The sequence below is a fragment of the Hoplias malabaricus genome, chromosome Y (genome assembly GCF_029633855.1).
Source record: "Hoplias malabaricus isolate fHopMal1 chromosome Y, fHopMal1.hap1, whole genome shotgun sequence".
In the NCBI taxonomy this organism is placed as follows: Eukaryota; Metazoa; Chordata; class Actinopteri; order Characiformes; family Erythrinidae; genus Hoplias; species Hoplias malabaricus.
Genome location: NC_089820.1, coordinates 64,632,531 through 64,638,980, shown reverse-complemented (window position 1 = coordinate 64,638,980; position 6,450 = coordinate 64,632,531). Strand labels below are relative to the sequence as shown.

General features: G+C 44.7%; 1 pseudogene; it reads right to left on the bottom strand.

The window, feature by feature from the left end:
• LOC136678494 (beta-secretase 1-like) overlaps window positions 1-6,060 on the bottom strand; it is a 7,278-nt pseudogene extending 1,218 nt beyond the window's left edge.
• Window positions 6,061-6,450: the final 390 nt, after the last annotated feature.

The following is a 6,450-nucleotide window of genomic DNA, read 5'->3' as shown; positions in this document are numbered from 1 at the left end:
AGGTGTTACAGCCCACAATCAAATGTGAGAGGGTTCTGTGGTCTCCTCTCTCATGAATCCAGTGGATAAAAACACAGCCAAGTCACATTTAAATTAGTGATAATTTAAATAAATAATTGTAGACCAGCTTAAATTATTGTGAATAACTGAAGTAACTGCAAAAAAGCACTGATGCAAACATGAGACAAGCACAAAGACTGGCTAATCCTCAGTAACACATATAAAGATAAACTGGAGAAAAGCATGGTACTCACAGAGAGCGATGGTAGTATCTGCGCAGGAATGGATGCGCTGCGGCTCCCACTGCGAAGTTACTGCTCCCCGTATCCACCAGGATGTTCAACTGTAACACAAACAGACAGCACAAATATTCACATTAACACCACTTATCTATGGTCTGTCAACAAATGTATCCTTTCAAAACAACTTCTGTCTTTGCTGCCCTCGCTGGACTCTTTTGTCAACCACTGATCCAAGAGGTGTTTGAACTTCTTCAGTAGACCACGGTGTAATTCCACAAGCTGCCGTCGTGAGTCGGATAAAAACAAACGTGATCTCTGCTGCAGCTGGAGATTTTACAGATGGAGAGTTGGTGCTGGTCGTCTGCGTTGCGTGGCGTAGAGTGACGACTCTCTCTGGACAATCAGCGCTCTGCAAGGTTTACACGCCACGGTTTAGTCCCTACTTGGCTTGCTTGAAGCCATGACAGAGCAGGGACTAAAAAGGAACCAGGTTTCAGGGACTAGGACCAAATTTAGAAGCAATTTACAAGCAAAAAATATCGAGTTGAGTCGTTTAGGGACCCTGCAGTGGAAAAGAATCATTTGCAACATTTTCGTCTAAAACTAGATGAATATTAACAACAATTAATAACTAAAATGAGAGACGTGGGCTTGAGATTTTTGGTTCACACCAGTTTCCTTCAGCGATGTAATGGCTCTGAACCGATAAAAATCTAAAGCACAAGTAAACCCTAAAACCATGGGTGACGCTGTTGTGTTGTATTTGATGTAAACCTCAGATATCAGTGGTGCACCACATTTCAGAGATTTCTTGTTGTTTATGGTGTGGAAGGATTTGAAAAATCTGTTGTTATGTTGGATATAATTAACTAAACACAGCAAGCATTACAGAGTCATTAACGCCTGACGCAGGTGCGTAAATCATATGTTGCCTGTGTTCAGGAGGATTTCACAGTGTCTGTTTGTCCTTGCAACTCCAGGCTCCTAGGAAGGGTATTTAGAGAGCAGATGTATTATTGATCATCCCTCACGCCACCAGAGACAGGCCTCCTGCCTTCTACTCTCACTGACTGCGCAAAATCTGATCCACACCCAGATGTCTCAGATGAGACAGAGAGAGAGAGAGAGAGAGAGAGAGAGAGAGAGAGAGAGAGACAGAGAGAGAGAGAGTGAGACAGAGAGAGAGTGAGACAGAGAGAGAGATAAACAGAGAGAGAGAGATAAACAGAGAGAGAGACAGAGAGAGAGTGAGTCCAAGAGAGAGATAAACAGAGAGAGAGAGAGAGAAAGAGAGAGAGGCAGAGAGAGAGAGAAATAGAGAGAGAGTGAGACAGAGAGAGAGATAAACAAAGAGAGAGAGAGAGAGAGAGAGATAAACAGAGAGAGAGAGAGAGAAAGAGAGAGAGACAGAGAGAGAGAGAAATAGAGTGAGACCAAGAGAGAGATAAACAGAGAGAGAGAGAGAGAGAGAAAGAGAGAGAGACAGAGAGAGAGAGAAATAGAGAGAGTGAGACAGACAGAGAGATAAACAGAGAGAGAGAGAGAGAGAGAGAGAGAGAGAGAGAGAGAGAAAGAGAAAGAGAAAGAGAGAGAAACAGAGAGAGAGTGAGACCGAGAGAGAGATAAACAGAGAGAGAGAGAGAGAGAGAGAGAGAGAGAGAGAGAGAGAGAGAGAGAGAGAGAGAGAGAGAAACAGAGAGAGAGATAAACAGAGAGAGAGAGAGAGAGATGTGATGGTAGCAGGTCACAGACAGCAGCGGCTGAATGAAGTGCTCTACCCTCAGCTCGGTGTAAACTTGAATCAATACATTTTTAAATCACACACTGAGCTGGTGAAGCACGATACAGATGAAATAATACTACTGCCAATATTTTGAGGACAGCTGTGGTCTGAAGGTTAAAGAAGTGGTCTGGAGGGGAGTGAAGAAACATCGCTTTCTCCTCCCTCTGCATCCATGGATGAGTTGCCCTAGAGCAAGGCAAATAACCCCCAATGCATCCCTGGGTCACCTAGCCCATCACCCTGGGTGTTTGTGGTCACCCGAGGATGGAGGGTGCCACGTGTTTGCAACGTGTCAAATGTGGAGTCTAAATTTCATTGTACTGCTGTGAAACAACACTGAAAGCCTGTGCCACATTTAAAGCAGCACTTTGTTGTATTTTTAGCCTAAAATTACTGCTTCAACATCATTGTGATGCTCCACTGAGCTGTGACAGAGAGAATAGAGTCTCTGTAGCTGCTACTCTGAGCTTAGCACTGCAGAAACTGCACTTTGTAACTTCTGGAGGAGGGTAGGCACCCATCCCCTCCTTCTCCCTCCCCCTTGATTTCAGGACAGTGCTGAAAAAGTGAATTACACCAAGTGCAAAAATACCAGATCTTGCCTAGTGTCTGCATCATTCTCAAAAACATCATTTACATTTTTTGATAAACTTAAATGACTTAGATGAGGTATTGACTCAAACGCTCATCAAAGCATCCTTCAAATAAGGGGTGATTATAGAGTTTGGGTGTCTCCCCTCTGGGAATGCTGGAGCATTGCTGTCCAGATGTAGGATCATGTGCAGCTGCTCCGAGTTATCACTCTACTAGTGCTTTTCTAGTGATGGAACAAGCTGTGTCTGCAACGGATGCACCTTAAAAGTAGCTGACTTCACTGATCCGCTTCTCGTGGGGGAGCATTGTTTTCGCTCGCTTGTGTCAGTAATGAAATTTCAGGAAACTTTTCCGCTGAAGCTCGTCCAGGGATGTCCCTCTGCCGAGTCCCAGAAGGACTGCTGACTCTGCCTGTGTCTGTTTCAGTGACTGCCCAGTTCACTGATCCTGTCCTGGGGCTTCCTGCCCCTTCTGCACACTAAACTCGCTCCAGCAACCTGCATCCTGGCAACCCCCCCCCCCCACACACACACACACACACACATACACACACACACACACAAACACTTCCTCTGGGTTTCTCCTCTCTCTCTGTAATAAAATCACGGAGGAAAATATTAATTGATGACCTACTTTTCACAACAAAACCAGACAAGAACTAAATAAAATAAAATAATTGAAGACAATAAATGTGAAGGCATATGGCACTACAGATAAAGATATTGTAAAAGACTGAATAACCACCCGTTATTGTGTGATTCGTAAACAGAAAATTGCAAGGAAATGAAAACAAGAAAGTGCTCCATCGGTTTACTGTTGTCAGGGGGACAGCGGCTGGGCGAACAGTAAAGAGGAGTCGACTCCCAAGGAATCGATTCTTTAAGCCTCGCGGAGTCACTCGTATCAATAGTTGGACAATGATTCACAGAGTTGAATCTCTTGGAGTCGACTCAGTGTTGGTTTGGCACACCTTCAGCACCGACCTTGAACTTAAAATTCATTCATTCATTCATTCATTCATTCATTATCTGTAACCCTTATCCAGTTCAGGGTCGCGGTGGGTCCAGAGTCTACCTGGAATCATTGGGCACAAGGCGGGAATACACCCTGGAGGGGGCGCCAGTCCTTCACAGGGCAAATGCGTGTAGTTGACTAGAGTAAAACTAACAATAATTAAATGACTAAAATGAGATTAAAACTAATACATGTTTTAGAAAAAAAATCAAAACGAGCTGCAAAAGTTAACACTGTTCTCGGCACATCTCCATTTCTCAGAAACGTAGGCATGCATTTCTTGGGAGAATTTTCCCCCTGTGGACTGTATCTGCCTTGTTACATTTGTAATTTATTTTTGTTGTGTCTGTTTCTCATTAAGCGCCGTATTCTTTCAGACCACCAGCACCGAGCAGTGTTCTCTCAGTGGAACCGCAGTGGATTGTCTCAGTGGAGCTCCTGTTTCTTCAGGATGCTGTTAATGTGATGGTGACAGTTGTGGGCTGGGTTTCTCCCTGTTAAGATCTTAACACAGATGTTTTTGGGAAACTGGGCCCTGATCAGTTGTGTGTTACAATGCACAGATTATTCAGTTACAACACAGTGGTCACTGTTAGTTTGTATTCATTGTGCCAGTCTGTGTCCTGCTCCACAGCTGCAGACGTCAAGACCAGCATGTCTCACACACTACAAGCTCTGTAACAGAGAACAGACACCTGAAGGTGTTTGTGCTGGAGTGCCGCGGCTGGGTTGGTGTGAGGGGTCCCACGCCAGAGCTGTAACCTTGTTTTGTTCAGGGTCCTAACGAAATGTCTGTCACCTGCTTTGGTCAAAAACCCACAGCGCTTCCCTCGTCTAAACAGACCTTTCTGCTTTCAGCACCTGTTCCTTTAAACGATAATGAGCCGCTCGCTGTTCACCCCGACCCCGAGCGCACAGCAGTGAGGAGCGAGGAGCAGAAGCTCTGGTTTTTAGCCGTTTTCACTCTGTTCTCTTATTTCTTCATCCTCATTTGCTTTTTTTCCCTTCAGTTCTCTTAGTTTTCCACACTCCCTGTCCACACTCACATAAATACAGGTTCAGCGCTGTGATTGGACAGACTCAGACGAGGGGCCGTAGCAATTCTAAATCCTCTGCACTTGATGTCAGAAGCAGAGCAGAATCAGAAAAGCTTGTTTTATCCTGTGCTTCTGGCTTCGGCTACACAGAAAACCAGGGGGGGTCTGGTGTCACAGGTCGAGGTTTGGTGGGCATCAGATCCACACAGTAATGTAAACATGCACTGAACCAGGAAGCTTTAATAGTCCCCTTTATATTTGTAGTGACAGAATATTGACTATAATTATTGTTGTTGTTATACCAGGACCAAATACAAATCACACAGTTATGGACACAACCCTAAGCTATGAAAAACAGGTCATGATAGTAGTTATGTTCTACTCCACTGTATTTAACCATGATTACACTGACAACTAGTGGCCTGGATGTGTCACTGAGGCTCATTTGAGATCACAAACAATCTGATTCTTCATCTCATAGGTGATGATCATTTTCATAAATACTGTTTATTACTTTGGGGAAAAATCACCAGGAAGCTGCCCCTCTCCCACCCGCACTGACCCTCTCACCTTTTGAGGCGGGGTGCCAACAGTCATCTCTACATAGTAGCCTTGTCCGGATTTGCCCCTCAGATTGTCGATCATGTCCATGAAAGTGACGCTCCTAAGCGCCCTACGTGTCCGGATCACCCCCTGCACGCCTGGGCTGGGACCTGCAAAAGATTTAGGGGCAGCTGGGGCAACAACGGGCCGCAGGAGGGCGAAACGGAGCTCCCCAACGCGGGCAGCAGGAGGCGGGAGAGCATCTCCCACTCCCGCAACTGCCCCACAGAGGGGCAGCAACACCAGCAACACCATGCCCCAGCACACCACCACTGCATCAGCTGATACTCCCATCTCTGTAATCACTCGAGGGTTTCCTTCAGGTCATGTACCTCCTGCTTCTACTCAATGAATTCCCACGGTTTAAATGATCATATTTTTTCACCAACGACTCAGCGGTGGTCATTCGAGGCAAAGATGACCAGGTTTGACCAATCTGCACCATCCGTGGTTTCCTCGCTTTTCCTCTGTATGTGTTTATAAATGTATTCTTCTATATTTTGAAACATGCCACGCTGTCCGGTATCTAAAACCCATCCATCGAGAGGTCAGAATCATAGAGCAGCGATGACTAGAAATAAATACAAATCCAGGTTTTACCAGAATCCTGACGTTAATCAGCGCAGCGGTGAAGCGGTCAGAGATGCCCACTTTTACCTTAAACTCGCCCTCATTTCAGTAAAACGAACCGCAGATTTGCTCCGTTTATTCCCATTTATCGCTCCTTTTCTCCCGTGCGGCCATAATCCGCATCTCTCATCTCCCTAAACGCCTCCTCCCTCCTCCTCCATCTCTCCCAGCACAGAGAAAAGAGAACCGTTCAAATCAACCGAATCCCACCCACTGAACCGAACGAAGTGATTCAGGAGTCAAATGGAATCAGAAACGCTGTAAACACCCTTCACACACGTGGTGAATGATTTATGAAGATGAACAACACTCACAATATTAAAAGAGATAGTCACAAAGACAGAATGGATATCTGATGTTTTACCATTCTGTGATACTCTTTATACACATTTAATGTGCTTTTCTGGAGATTCTGTGTGACGGCTGTTTTTTTGGTCTATTTATGTACCAAGCAAACTTGGGTAGCACTACAAACATTAAATTTAACATTATTATTATTATTATTATTATTATTATTATTATTATTATTATTTATGTACTAATATAA